Source organism: Heterocephalus glaber, unplaced genomic scaffold (assembly GCF_053883595.1).
Source record: "Heterocephalus glaber isolate CG9 unplaced genomic scaffold, H.glaber_assembly_v1.0 deba00001550, whole genome shotgun sequence".
Lineage (NCBI taxonomy): Eukaryota > Metazoa > Chordata > Mammalia > Rodentia > Bathyergidae > Heterocephalus > Heterocephalus glaber.
Genome location: NW_028258343.1, coordinates 1,893,373 through 1,907,867, shown reverse-complemented (window position 1 = coordinate 1,907,867; position 14,495 = coordinate 1,893,373). Strand labels below are relative to the sequence as shown.

The window sequence follows — 14,495 nt, the reverse complement described above, 5'->3', positions numbered from 1 at the left end:
ATGATTAGAATGAATAATTGATAATGCAAAATAGGAAGAAAAGGTCCAAAGGGGTAGGGGTAGTGGGAGGGGCAGGGGAAAGGAAAGAAGGGAAAGGAAAAATGCTGAGAAATGGAAAAAATGGAAATAAAGTCTTTGTAAATAGGGAAGGGTGGAGGAGGTGAAGGGAGGGCTAGGAATGGGAAAAAAAATAAGAACCAAGACGCATTATGTAAAGGTACAATTCCCAATGAGAAATGTAATTGTGTTGTATACTTACAATGTACCAATAAAAGAATTTAATAAAGATAAAATAAACTAAAATAAAAAATAAAATTTATTTTTGTAGGGTCATCAAGTATTTATTAAATGTCTACTATATATCAGGAACTGTACTAATTGTGTAGGAGCTAAGAAAGGCACAATTCTCACCCTTTAACCATTTAGTATACTATTTGCTTATTTGAAGAGTTTGAATTTTATCCTATCAACAACTGAGAGGCATTAAATGAACTGAAACACGATCTAGTTAATGCTTGGAAACAATCATTCCTGAGAAGTACTCTCTATTTAAAAGTATGCCAAAATTTTAAAACAATTATTTATATATCTCATGACCTGTTCTTTATTTTTCTTCCTCTTAATGTTAATAGAATTTTATCCTCTTTGTCTAGTGTTTTGTTAAATAGATTTTATGTTTAGAAGTTTTAGTTTACAGAAAAATTAAGTAAAAAGTATAGAGATTTCTCACAAACTCCTTTCCCCAAACAAGCACAGCTTCCACAACTATCAAAATTCACAGTGTTGAGAGAAGCTGAGCCGGTCCCAGCACCTGGAAGGAAGCTCCCCCGCTGCCATCCCAAGCTCCTAGGGCAGAGAGGCTGAGCCAGTCCCAGCACCCGGAAGGAATCTCCCCTGCCGCCATCCCAAGCTCCTGGGGCAGAGAAGGTGAGCCGCGTGGACGCCAGAAGCACTCCCCCCCACGCCGCCCCCGTGGAAATGAGAACCACGAAAACAAGCCACAAAAACAGACATCTGGATCACCTACAGCAACCCCAAAGGAAAATGAGATGGAACAACCTGATACTCAACCACCTGGACTCTCTGAACTGGCAACAAAAGAGGATCTAGGAAAAATGAAATCAGAAATAATTACTCAGATCACAGCAAAGATTTTGCTCATGGTGCAAGACATGATTAAGAAATCTAGAGAGGACACAGATAAAAAAATAGAGTATCTGAGGAACATGATGGAATCCCAACATAGGAAACAAATGGAATCCATAAAACAGATGCAAATAGATTTCGAGGAGATGAAAAACTCCACCGAAAGTCTGTACAGCAGAATGAACCAATGTGAGGATAGAATTTCAGATATAGAAGAAAAGATTGCAATTAGTGACCAGGAAAAGAAAAATAGCTTTAAAATTGTAAAGGAACATGAGAAATCAATCCAGCAGCTGCTAGACATGTGAAGAAGAATAACATAAGACTGAATGGAGTCAATGAAGAAAGAAGAGAGAGTGCAGATGACATAAAAAAAACTGTTCACAGAAGTGATGGCAGAAAACTTCCCAAGCAGGGGAAAAGAACCTGACATACAGATAAGGGAGGCATATAGGACTCCAGCTAGCCTTGATCAAAAAAAATCTACACATAGGCATATAATAGTTAGGATTCCAGAAATCCAACCAAAGAACAAAATTCTACAAGCAGTGAGAGAAAAGAAACAAATCACATACAAAGGAAAGTCCATCAGAATCACAGCAGACTTCTCAATGCAAACCCTTAAGGCAAGAAGAGCTTGGAGTGATGTATTTCAAGCCCTAAAGGAAAACAGCCTCCAACCCAGATTGATGTACCCTGCAAAACTATCTTTCAAAATTGATGGAGAAATAAGATACTTTCATGATAAAGAGCACCTCAAGAACTTCATGAATATCAAACCGGCACTCCAAAAAAGTTTAGACAATACCTAGGAAAAGACAATGAGGATCACAACCCCAGGAAACCCAGCAGAATGAATCCATTGGGTGTGACAAATTAAACACAAAGGGGGAGAATCCAACAAAAAGAAAAGGTCATGACAAGGCTTTTAAAACTTTTAACTCCATCTCCCTAATGAGTGTATAATTCAATCTTGTTATTGTACTGATTAGTATTTTTCTGATTCTAGAGTTGCACACCTTTCCTTGTGCTATACTGGCTATTTATCATCTTATGTCTACTTTTTAAATGGGTAGTCTATTAATGAGCTGTATGAGTTCTTTATATATTCTGGTCATAGGTTATATGCATTGTAAATATGGTCTGTTTAAGGACTACTTTTCATTTTAATGATGTCATTTAAAGTTCTAAATTTTGATGGAATCTCATTTATCAATTTTTTCTTTTATACATCATGTTTTTTGTATCCTAGGAAGTTCTTGCCAACCCTAAATTCATAAAAATTTTCCCTTATAATTTCTTCTTAAAGTTTTATACCTTTAGGCTTTCATATTTAGGTTCATAGATCCTTTCAAGTTATTTTTATGTATGGAAATAAAGGGTTGAGGTTAATTTTTTATATACGGATACCAGGTGTTCTAATGCCATTTGCTGAAAACACTATCTTTTCCTCGGCTCTTGAATTGAGTCTATATTCTATAAAATGTTAATGTTAAATAATCTTTCAAAAGTCAGTGAACCATATATGTGTGGTTCTATTTCTAGATTCTCTGTTTTATTCCAATGATCTATATGTCTTTCCTTACACCAACACTGCCTTGATTACTGTAGCTTTAGAGAAAGTCTTAAAATTAGGTACTGAACATATTTCAAAAGTTGGTTTTTTTTACTTTTCTAGGTCCTTTGTACTCCTACATAACTTTTAAATTTCAATATCCAGTTCTTCATTTATAGCAAGTATACATATACCTGAATTTTTATATATACCTTGTGTTTTCTAATCCTGCTAAATTCAAATACAAGTTCTAGGGGCTCCTAGAGATTTCTTAGTATTTTCTCTGTAGATGATCATTTCATCTACATATAAAGATTTTGCTTCTACCTTGCCAATCCTATCCTAATTGTGTCATTTTATTGCCAGACTATTTTGGTGGGGACTAGGTTTCAAAGTTTAATGGACAGATAAAGAGTAAGCGTATCTGCCCTTGTTCCCCACCTTAAGGAGAAAGCATTGTATCTTCTCCATTCATATAAGGCCTTCTCACTGGAAGTATGGAGTACATGTCTTTAATCTGTTGAGAAGGTTCTGTTCTACTTCTAGTCTCCTGATAGCTTTTACCATGAAAAGCTGTGGAATTTAGTCCAATACTTTTTCTCCAACTAGTGACAGGATCATATGGCTTTTTCCTTTCCTCTGTTAAAATGAAGACTTTTGTGGGTGGATCTTCCAATGCTGAACCAACACTGCCATCCCTATAATAAAACCACTTTCTACATACTGCCAGATCTGACTTCTAACAGTTTGTTTTGTTAAACAAATTTCTATTTATGTTCATACTTTTTTCTTCTATTATCTTTATCCAGTTTTAGGATTAGCACAATGTTGAGTTCCTAAAATGAGGGGAGAAGTGTTCCTTCTTTTTTCTGCTTTAATTGTTTGATATAGTTTATCAGTTAAATTGTATATGAGCCTGTTGTTGTCATATAGGTAGGTTTTCAAGCTAGGAATATACTTTCTTTAGTAGGTGCTATTCAAATTTTATATTTCCTCCAGAGTTAGTTTCATTAATTTGTCTTCCAAGGTACTTCTTAGAAGTTGTCAAATTTATTTCAAAACAGATTTTTGAAATATGCTTTCTATATCCTTTTAAATTCTGTAAAATCTGTGGTAATGTCTCCTAGATCTTGATATTGTAATTTTAAAAATGTATAATTGATATTGTGTAACAGGAAGAAAAGGTCTAAAGGTGCAGAGGAAGTGGGAGGGGTAAGGGAAAGGAAAAAAGGGAAAAGAAAAAATATGAGAAAAGGAAAAAAATGGAAACAAAGTCTTTGCAAATAGGGAAGGGTGGAGAGGGTGAAGGGAGGGCAGGGGAAGGGGAAAAAAAAAGAACCAAGATATATCATGTAAAGGTACAAGATCTCAATGATGAATGTAACTGTATTTTATACCAAAAATGTATCAATAAACTTAATGGGAAAAAGAAAAACTCACAGTGTTATATTTGTTACAATCAATATCAATACATTTACACAGGTGCATCATTATCACCAGAGGTAGTAAACTAAGGTCCACTCTTGGTACTGAACATTCTATGGGTTTTCAGAAATGTAAAATGATTTGTATCTACTACGTAGTTTCACTGCTATAATAATTCTCTGGACTCTGCCTATTCGTTTCATTTATAATGTTTTGCTGTTATCATTCAGTTCAAAACATCAATCTAATTCCCACTACAATTACTCTTTTGACCAATGGATTACTTAGAACTATGACATTTCAATTCTAAATATTGAAGATTTTCTACCTATATTTCTGTTAGTTATTTCTACTTTAATACTGTTGTGTTCAGAAAATATATTCTGTATGACTTCAATCTTTAATATTTATTGAGATTATGTTTTAAAATCCAGCATATATTGATCACAAAAGTTTCATTATTGACTAGATCAAGTTGGTTAATAGTGTTTTTCAAATGCTCTATATATTTGGTGATTATTTTACCTCATCCCTCCATCATTTACTGAGAAGAGATGTTAACATTACTATATCAATCAGAGTTCTCCAAAGAAACAGAATGAATAGGATATGAATGAAATAGATACAGATCTACTTATTAAGAGATCTGTTTTAAGAAATTGGCTCATGGGATTCGGGGGCGGTCAAATCCAAAATCCATCAAGTAGCCTGGCAGGATAGAGGCTCAGACTACAGTCAATATTGCAGCCTTGAATTTGAAACTGTAAGGCAGGACTGGAAACTAGAAACTTCAGGAGGAGTTAATGCTTCAGGCATTAGTTAATGCTTCAGGAGTTAATGCTTCAGTGTTGATTTTTGCTTTAAGGTCTTTAATTGACTAGATGAGTCTTCACCCACATTATCAAGAATAACCTCCTTTGGGCCAGGGATTTAGCTTAGTGGTTCCTCCGCCTGCCTTGCAAGCCCAAGGACCCGAGGTCGATCCCTGGCACCAAACAAAACACAACACTTCCTTTAATTAGAATCAACTAATTGTAGATATAACTACATGCACAAAATATATCCAAAGTAACATCTAGATTAATGTTTGATTAAATTACCAGAGCCTAGTCAAGCTGATACATAAAACCATTGCACCAACCACAAATGAGAATTGGCTTTTGGCTTATTTTCTCCCTTTATCCCACCAATTTTAGCTTCATGTTTTGTCTTGATAAATTGATCCATTTACTATTATGAAATTCCTTTTATCCGATGAGGTCTTTATTTGATTTTATATAAGCACACCATCTTTATTAGTTATTTTTTCATAGTATTTTCTCTACTTTTTCAACCTACATAGGCCATTTTATTTATACTGTGTTCTTTTTAATAAAAGGCATTGCTTTTATTTAAAATAAAATCCACTTATACAATCTTTAAACCATGGATTATTGGACAACACTGATATCTACTCCTCCCTGGCCCCTCTTGGGCTGTGTGAGCTAGGACTCTCCCGACCAGCACCAATGCAGATTGTTAACAGCGTGACAGACTAAAACAAGCCAGTCCAGGCATTAAGAGTTAAGGACACTGTGGCAAATCACAACCAGAATGAAGTTATTCTTAATTTAGCACATATTAAAACTGCATATTAATCATATCTCTTAAAACCATTTAATTAATGCAAGGATGCTACATTTAAGGCATTTTCTAGTTGTGAATAGTTTTTAAAAACTGTACAATTTTATAGAATTTGTTTGTACATTAGTTACACAAAATGTGTACTTCATAGACCTTTTCTTCATATTGTAATGCATAAGTTGCATATTTTCGGCAGACAGTGAATATGCTGGTGAATACTAAACATGTTGTAATATATTATGGTGTAAAAATAAAAACAAGATGATACACACACAAGCTTAGTCAAGGACAAAAACCAAGCATAACAGACTAACAGCATTTTCCTTCCAACAATGACATTATTAAATATCAGGCATCTTTTGCAGGCCTGATTTTATATGGGGGGGGGTTAAATGGCTACCAGAAGTAGGATATTTAAAACACTACACCATATTAAACACACATTGAAACACATGCATTAAACATGATAAACAGACTTCATATTGGTTAAGCCCTGGATACCTTTAGAGTTGATAACTTGTTTCTTACACTTTGGCTAGCGTGCATCAGTGATGGTTCCTGATTTGCTCACTGTTTCAGCTTTCAATTCATGGCCCTAAAGAATGTGTGGCATCTTCCAGAGTTCACATGTCATATCATAATAGCTGATTCAGAATGGTGCGTGTTAGTGCACATAGTAACCAGTCTGGTAAGGCAAAGAAGTTTTTCATGATGAAATGATAATTTCAAGCTTACTTTATTAAGCAAGATATAAACACAGCTTTAAAGTTAAATATTGTTATGACCATGGAGTTTCATTACACAGTATTTCTAATCACACCCAACCACTGATAAGTTTGTAGAACATCTCTTTGTTTAAACTCTCGTTTTTGGTCTTTTGCACATGTTGAGAGAAATACGTACCCACCAATGAACTCATGAACAATTTTGCAGTACACTTTGGTACAAATGAAGGACAATCTGACATCATCACCAAACTCTACTGTGACCATTTCATTTTCTTAAATTCTTTTCTTGGTACATTTTAGGTATACAACACATTTACATTTCTCATTGGGAACTTGTACCTTTACATGATGCATCTTGGTTCTTATTTTTTCCCCATTCCTAGCCCACCCTTCACCCCCTCCACCCTTCCCTATTTACAAAGACTTTATTTCCATTTTTTCCATTTCTCAGCATTTTTCCTTTCCCTTCTTTCCTTTCCCCTGCCCCTCCCACTACCCCTACCCCTTTGGACCTTTTCTTCCTATTTTACATTATCAATTATTCATTCTAATCATTGGTACATTTTAGGTATACAATATAATGACACTCATCATTGGAAATTTGCACCTTTACATAATCTCTTTTGGGTCTTATTTTTTCCCCTTTCTTCTGCCCTCCCTTCAGCCCCATCAACCCTCCGTATTTACAAAGATTTTGTTCCTATTTTTCCATTTTCTCATATTAATTCCATTCCCTTCTTTCCATTCCCCTAGCCCTCCCACTTCCTTCCCCTTTGCCCCTTTTCTTCCTATTTCACATTACCTATTATAGATTTTAGTCCTTATTTACACTTTCAGTTTCTCACACCAGAGTAACTATTCGGTATTTTTACATGTGTGTCCTATTTATTTCACTTAAGAGTATCTCCTCAATGTGCATCCACTTAGCTATTAACGTCTCTAATTTCTCATTTTTTATGGCTGAGTAGTACTCCATTTTATAAAAAAAACACATTGTCTTGATCCAGTCTCCAGTTGATGGGGATTTGGGCTGTTTCCAAGTTTTAGCTATCACAAACTGTGCTGCTATGAACATGGGTGCACATATATCACTGTGGTATGATTCTTTTAATTCTTTGGGGAAGATCCCCAGCTGTGGAATAGCAGGGTCAAATGGGACTTCCAGTCCTAGTTCTTTGAGGTATCTCCATACTGATTTCCACAGTGGTTGCACCAGTCTACACTCCCACCAGCAGTGGAGCAGGGTTCCTCTTTCCCCCACAGCCCTGCCAGCATTTGTTATTGGTTGATTTCATGATAGCAGCCATTCTTTCAGGAGTGAGGTGGAATCTCAGCATTGTTTTCATTTGCATCTCTCGAATGGCCAGTGACGATGAACATTTTTTCATGTATTTATTTGCTATTGCTACTTCCTTGTCTGAGAAGTGTCTGTGCATTTCACTTGCCCATTTGCAGATTGGGTCTTTAAATTTGGGAGGTCTGATCTTTTTAAGTTCTTTATAGATTCGAGACAGTAGACCTTTGTCAGAGGAAAAGCAGGTGAAGATTTTTTCCCACATTGTGGGTTGTCTCTTCACACTGCTGGTGGTTTCTCTTGCTGTGCAGAAGCCTTTTAATAAGAAGAGATCCCACTTGTTGATTGTTTGTGCTAGTTCATGGGCAACTGAGGTTTTGTTCATAAAATCTTTTCCTACACCAGCGTCTTCAAGAGTTCTACCTAACCTCTGTTCCAACTGGTTCAGCGTTTCTATTTTAATATTTAAATCTTTAATCCAGTTTGATTTTAGTTTAGTGCATGTTGAGAGATATAGGTCTAGTTTTAATCTTTGGCAAGTTGAAACCCAAGTTTTCCAGCACCATTTATTAAAGAGGCTATCTTTCCTCCAGTGAGGGTGTTTGGCTCCTTTATCGAAGATGAGATGGCTGAGTGTGTCTGGCGTTGTTTCTGCATCTTCTAATCTGTTCCACTGGTCTTCAGGCCTGTTTCTTTGCCAGTACCATGCTTTCTTTTAATCACAGTACCTTTGTAGTATAGTTTCAAGTTGGGGCTTGTGATACCCCCTGCCATGTCTCTGTTACCTAGAACTGCTTTTGCTATTCTGGGTCTCTTCTTATTCCAAATGAATTTTTGGATTGTTTTCTCAAGGTCTGTGAAGTATGCTGCTGGGATCTCTATTGGAATTGCATTGAATCTACATAGCAGTTTTGGAAGTATGGCCATTTTCACTATATTAATCCTTCCTACCCAGGAGCAGGGGATGTCTGTCCATTTTCTGACATATTCTTCAATCTCTCTTTTCAGAGTGCCACAGTTTTCAGAGAAGAAGTCTTTAATTTCTTTCATTAGGATGATTCCTAGGTATTTCAGTTTTTTGGATGCTATTGTGAAAGGAATTATTTGCCCTATTTCTCCCTCAGTGAGTCTGTCATTGGTGTAGAGGAAAGCTATTGATTTTTGTGTGTTGATCTTGTAACCAGCTACTTGACTGAATTTGGTTATTAAGTCTAGAAGACGTTTGGTGGAGTTCTTGGGGTCTTCTATATAGAGTATCATGTCATCTGCAAATAATGACAATTTGACTTCTTCATTTCCTATCTTTATTCCTTTTATTTCTTTCTCTTGTCTAATTGCCATGGCTAATGTTTCCAGAACTATATTGAACAAGAGTGGTGATAGTGGACATCCTTGTCTTGTTCCTGATTTTAGTGTGAAGGATTTCAGTTTTTGACCATTTAGTATGATATTGGCTATTGGTTTTTCATAGATGGCTTCTATCAGTTTGAGGTAGAGCCCATCTATTCCAATTTTTTGTAGGGTTTTTATCATAAATGCATGTTGGATTTTGTCAAATGCTTTTTCTGCATCTATGGAGATAATCATATGGGTTTTGTCCTTGGCTCTATTGATATTGTGTATTACACTGATTGATTTGCGTATGTTGAACCATCCCTGTATCTGTGGGATGAATCCCACTTGATCAGGGTGTGTGATCTTCTTGATGATCTTCTGCATTCTGTTTGCCATTATCTTATTAAGGATTTTTGCATCTATGTTCATTAGTGAGATTGGCCTATAGTTCTCTTTTTCGGTTGTCTTACTCTGCTTTGGGGATCAAGGTGATGCTTGCTTCCAGGAATGAATTTGGGAGTATTGCTTCCCTTTCAATTTCATTGAAGAGTTTAAACAGCAGTAGCAGCAGTTCCTCTCTAAATGTCTTGTAGAATTCAGCAGTGAAGCCATCAAGGCCTGGGCTTTTCTTAGTTGATAAGTTTTTAATTACCTTTTTAATTTCATTGATTGATATTGGGTTGTTTAGAATTTTTAGGTCTTCTTTGTTCAACTTTGGTAATTCATATGTATCTAGGAATCTGTCCATTTTATCTGTGTTGTCCATCTTATTGGCGTATAGTTTCTGGAAGTAGGTATTGATGATCCTCTGGATTTCTGCTGAGTCTGTTGTAATTTCACCCTTTTCATTCCTAATTGCATGGATTTGGGCCTTTTCTTTCCTTTTTCTGATAAGGTTGGCTAAAGGTTTGTCAATTTTGTTGATTCTTTCGAAGAACCAACTCTTGGCTTCATTGATTTTTTGTATCATTCTCTTAGTCTCCATTGCATTGATTTCTCCTCTGATCTTTATAATTTCCTCCCTTGTATGAGCTTTGGGGTTGTCCTGCTCTTCTTTTTCTAGAAGCTTGAGGTTCAGCATCAGGTTGTTTAATGGGCTCGTTCTGTTTTCCTAATATGCATATTCACTGCTATGAATTTCCCTTGTAAGACTGCTTTCATTGTGTCCCATAGATTCCGATATGTTGTATTGTCATTGTCATTTAATTGAAGGAACTGTCTAATTTCTTTAATTTCCTCTGTGACCCATTGGTTATTCAGAAGTGTGTTGTTCAATTTCCACATGTTTATGAAATTTTTTTTGAGTTTCTTTTGCTACGGGTCTCCAATTTCATCACACTATGGTCTGATAATATGCCAGGGATAACTTCAATTCCTTTGCACTTACTTAAACATGTTGTAGGTGTGAGTATGTGGTCTATTTGGAGAGCGACCCATGTGCAGCTCACAAGAATGTGTATTCTGATTTTGTGGGGTAGAACACTCTGTAAACATCTGTTAAGTTCATTTGTTCAAGAGTTTGATTGAGTTCTAGTATTTCATTACTTATTTTGAGTCTAGTTGATCTATCTATTTGTGACAGTGGGGTGTTGAGGTCCCCCACTACAATTGTATTAGTGCATATATGACTGTTCATGTCCATTAATATTTGTTTTATATAGTTGGGTGTACTAGTGTTTGGTGCATAGATATTTATGATTGTCATCTCTTCCTCTTGGATTGTTCCCTTTATAAGGATGTAGTGTCCTTCTTTGTCTCTCTTCATCCGTGTTGGTTTGAAATCTACTTGATCTGCAAAGAGAATAGCTACTGCTGCTTTTTTTGGGGTTCCCGTCACATGGAGTATTGTTTTCCACCCTTTAACTTTCAGTCTATGAGTTTCCTTTTGAATAAAGTGTGTTTCTTGTATGCAGCATATTGTTGGATTTTGCTTCTTGATTGGTGAGTTGAGACCATTAACGTTGATGGTTATAACTGAAACGTATTGTCTTATCATTGCCATGACTTTTTCTTTTTGTTGGGTTCTCCTCCTTTACATTTAGTTTGTTGTCATGCCAGATGGGTTCATTCTGCTTTGTTTCCTGGGGTTGTGATCCTCAATGTCTGTTCCTAGGATACTGTGTAAAATTCTTTGGAGTGCTGGTTTGGTATTCACGAAGTTCCTAAGGTGCTCTTTGTCATGAAAGTATCTTATTTCTCCATCAATTTTGAAAGATAGTTTTGCAGGGTACATCAATCTGGGTTGGAGGCTGTTTTCTTTTAGGGCTTGGAATATGTCACTCCAAGCTCTTCTTGCCTTGATGGTTTGTGTTGAGAAGTCTGCTGTGATTCTGATGGACTTTCCTTTGTATGTGATTTGTTTCTTTTCTCTAACTGCTTGTAGAACTTTGTTCTTCTGTTGAATTTCTGGAATCTTAACAATTATATGGCTATGTGTAGATTGTTTTTGATCAAGGCTATTTGGAGTCCTATATGCCTCACTTATCTGTATGTCAAGTTCTTTTCCCCTGCTTGGGAAGTTTTCTGCCATTACTTCTGTGAAGAGTTTATTTATGTCATCTGCACTCTCTCCTGTTTCTTCATTGACTCCATTCAGTCTTATGTTATTCTTCTTTGCATCATCTACCAGCTGCTGGATTGATTTCTCCTGTTCCCTTATGATTTTGAAGCAATTTTTCTTTTCCTGGTCACTAATTGCAATCTTATCTTCTATATCTGAAATTCTGTCCTCACATTGGCTCATTCTGCTGTGGAGACTTTCATTGGAGTTTTTCATGTCCTGGAAATCTATTTGCATCTGTTTTATGGATTCCATTTGTTTCCTATGTTGGGATTCCATCATGTTCCTCAGCTCCTCTCTAGATTTATTAATCATATCTTGCACTAGGAGCACAATTTCTGCTGTTATCTGAGAAGTTATTTCTGATTTCATTTTTTCCAGATCCCCTTATGTTGCCAGCTCAGTGAGTCTAGGTGGTTGAGTATCAGAGTGTTCCATCTTATTTCCCTTTGGGGTTGCTGTAGGTGATCTGGAAGTCTGGTTTTGAGACTTATTTACATGTCTTCTCATTTCGACTGAGGGGGCAGGGAGGGTGCTGTTGGTGCCCACGTGGCTTACCTCCTCTGAGCTGGGAGAGGTGGGACAGGGTCCAGGAGCAGCAGGAAGGATGGTAGCCCAGAAGCCCCTTCCTCTGGACCAGAAGCAGTGGGACAGCAGCTCAGAAACCCCTACTTCTGGGCCGGAAGGAGCAGGATGGATGGTGGCCCAGAAGCCCTTTCCTCTGGGCTAGGATTGGTGGGACGGATCTGTTGTGACCATTTTGATATCCCAGTTAACATTCCACTTCTTCAAGTTGCTGAAGCTCCACGTTTTGATGGCATCTCCCATGCTGGCATCCATCTGAATTAATCTGTTATATGCAATTCCAGTAAGGTCTTCTTTTTTGCCCCCTTAGAACATCTCGATGAAGTGCATGATACCAAATTTGGGCAGTGCCAAGCTTGAATGTATCTCATCTTGGCTTCAGTCAGACTCATCTGAGCCATGTTCTGATCGGCTTCCAGGATCTGTGCTGTTATCAAATCTCTTATATAGCCTGGCTGCTTGTTCTTGTACTTTTTTAGGTACTGAGGAGACACCAAACATTCAGGATTTATATCAATTGTGATCTGTTCTGGTATTAACTGAGGATCTGGGTTGAAATGCTGCATCTTCAGAAAGGAGAGGATATTCTGAACTATTAAGTTGTAAGAACTGTCTGCCATGATCTTGCCCTTGGAGGCTAATCTGCAGGCTGCCATCCAGTGTGTGCACTGTTTTTCATTGTCACAATGAAGCCAGATTTCACTCATGTCCTCTGCAACTGAAATCATGAGCTTGATGTTAAATTTTTGGCCTGAAATGTTTACATATGGGGTAACTTCACATCCTTGCAGCTTCATCTGATGAGCAGGGGTACCACTGGACTCTTCTTTCCTCTTCTAGCAAAAAATAGTCATATTTTTGTATTTTGTATTTTTGAAAGTGCACCAATACTGCTTGTAGCCTTTTAAAGTCAGCTTTTTGGGCTTGAAAACTTTAATATAGTTAGCAAGTTCAGGAATGGACATAATGGCACCCAAAATTGTTCACATTTCACCCCCTTCCAAAGTAATCTCCAGGTCTTAAAGGGCAGCATCAACTTCAACATCTTTGTCACTGTTGTTTAGGTGATTCTCTGACATCATGATGGATAGCTTATTGATATGATACTGCAAAGGTGAAAACATCATCATTTCTTCTTCTGGGTATTCGGTTTCTTCCAGGAGAATGGCTCATTTGGCCTGCTTATAGAGCTGATTGATTCTGATTGCATCATACTTTGTATTCAAATCAAAAAAGCTGTAATACTTGAATCAGAACAGCAAGACCTCATTTTCTTTCACATATTGTTCTCTAAGAGATCTTGAGGAATCGAGCCATCCTTTGTTGATTTTTACTTTATAAAGAAGAGCTTGAGGCTTGAACATTTTTGCCAAGATTTCTGGTGGTGTGATTGGCTGACTGACAGCAAGGATATCAGGATTGGCTTCTGACAGAGCACTGTCACCAAACCAAGCAGAAGTTGGTATCAAAGGGCTTCCATCATGAGTATCATAAGTGAGGGTCATTGTTTTACTGTACAGTCCTGGGCTTGAATATATACTTCCTCATCCAGGGGTGGTAAGAGGTCCCTCTAATTCAAGTGCTTCATCTTCAGACCGGTCATCCTACTTTTCTCTTTTTTTTTCTTTTTTGGATCTCTGGGGTTTTTTTTTTTTTTTTCAAGAGAGAAAGTTCTTAAGGGTGTCTAATATTGAAAGTCTTACAGATGTCAGAAACAGCTTTGAAGACTCAGAGAAATTCACTTTCACCTTCACATACTTCATGTTGGGAAGTTGCAGGCAGAGCAGTTTATGCTCGAAGGTGAACTGAAGCTTGGCATCTGACTGAATCCCGTACTTATCCAGGGTCCAATGTGTATTAAGCAGCCAAGCTCTCTTTTTTCCCATCCCAGAGCGTGATCGGACCAATTCTTTTTACATCAAGCTTTTCCACCAACTTGAGCATCATTCCTTCCAATGTGCACTTCCCTGGTAACTCACAGGGAGACATCGCGGTTCAGGTCCGTCACATGGACATAGATGCTCAGTTCCCACATCCTGTCCACGTCACAGCCATCTGCCAACCCTATCTGATCCAGAGCCATGGCTCCCAGCTGCGACTGTGTCTGGCTCTTCAGCCGACCTGTCCCTATACTGTGTTTCTTATAAAGAATATACTGTGGGTCTTTCTTTTTCTGGTATGACAGTCTCTGCCTTTTAGTTAGAGTGTTAGTTCATATATATTCAATGTAATTAGTAGGCCAGG

The 14,495-nt window shown here is 37.2% G+C and overlaps 1 long non-coding RNA gene and 1 pseudogene across 2 annotated transcripts in view; both read right to left on the bottom strand.

Annotated features, from left to right (window-relative positions):
* The window catches only part of LOC110347046 (uncharacterized), a 313,267-nt gene that overhangs the window by 177,019 nt on the left and 121,753 nt on the right, over positions 1-14,495 (bottom strand). The gene's annotated exons all lie outside the window — the stretch shown is intronic.
* Positions 6,564-14,428, bottom strand: LOC101716977 (fermitin family homolog 2-like; annotated as a pseudogene).